This window comes from Camelus dromedarius, chromosome 4 (assembly GCF_036321535.1).
Source record: "Camelus dromedarius isolate mCamDro1 chromosome 4, mCamDro1.pat, whole genome shotgun sequence".
Taxonomy (NCBI): domain Eukaryota; kingdom Metazoa; phylum Chordata; class Mammalia; order Artiodactyla; family Camelidae; genus Camelus; species Camelus dromedarius.
Genome location: NC_087439.1, coordinates 98373180 through 98374188, shown reverse-complemented (window position 1 = coordinate 98374188; position 1009 = coordinate 98373180). Strand labels below are relative to the sequence as shown.

The 1009-nt window shown below is 52.6% G+C and overlaps 1 non-coding gene across 1 annotated transcript; it reads right to left on the bottom strand.

The window, feature by feature from the left end:
• Window positions 1-486: 486 nt before the first annotated feature.
• Window positions 487-559, bottom strand: TRNAG-ACC (transfer RNA glycine (anticodon ACC)). The gene has a single exon. It is a non-coding gene; the product is annotated as a tRNA-Gly (tRNA).
• Window positions 560-1009: the final 450 nt, after the last annotated feature.

The window sequence follows — 1009 nt, the reverse complement described above, 5'->3', positions numbered from 1 at the left end:
CCACAAGGTGTGGGGTTGGGTGCTCCGTAGGCACACACTCCTTAGGTAGAGTGTGTGCATCTCACTCAGAAGGGAGAGCAGCCACGAGGGCAGGGTTTTTAGTTTTTATGGGCTCGGTACGTTATGTACTAATTATGTACTAACAAGTGGGAGGATCATTCCAGCTGCCCTGGGGAAGTGGCTGGGATACCCAGGAACAGGGCCATTGCCCACTCTTTGACCTTTGATGGTCAGCCTCGGGACTGTCACTGGGTGGAGGTGCCATTTACCAGGCTGATGTATTACAAGGAGCATATAATGCAGCTCAAGGTCACTGGGAGTCGAGCCTCCCGCCATCTGGGGCCTCAAGGCCTGTGGGGAGTTGAATCTTCCCCACCTCGCTGTTACCCACTGTTATTTCTTCTCTTTTTTTAAAAATGTTTTGGGGTCTTTTGAGGGGGGAGGGTAATTAGGTTGGTTTATTTGTTTGTTTACTTATTTACTTAATGGAGGTACTGGGGATTGAACCCAGGACCTCATGCATGGTAGGCATGCACTCTACCACTGAGCTACACCCTCCCCCTGCTGTTATTTCTTGAATGGCCATGCCCTGCCCCCTTCCCCCCCCATCTCATTAGGAGACCTGCCCAAGTGTGGGTCCTCGCCTGCTGGCTGGAGAGAATTGACAGCTGAGGCAGTGGGACAGGGCGAAAACTGCTTTCATTTCTCAAAAGAGGAAAAAGGAAGAGGTAATCAAGTGGGGAGCCGTCAGCGAAGATGGGCCGCGCCAGCCAGGCGGGGCCACGTGGACTTCTAGGGAGGCTTGTGCCACCATGTCCTCCTTTCTGGGGTGGTGGAGCCAGTCAGTCCTTGTTCGAGTTTTTCAGTCCTTGTGTGGGCTTTTCCCACTGTTGTCACAGCGACTGTCAACCATCGTGGCGCTTGCTGGTGGGTGTGTCACTCAGCATGCTAATATATTACAGTGATTGCATAATAAGGCTCAGGTCCACTGGACGTGGATCCTCCACTG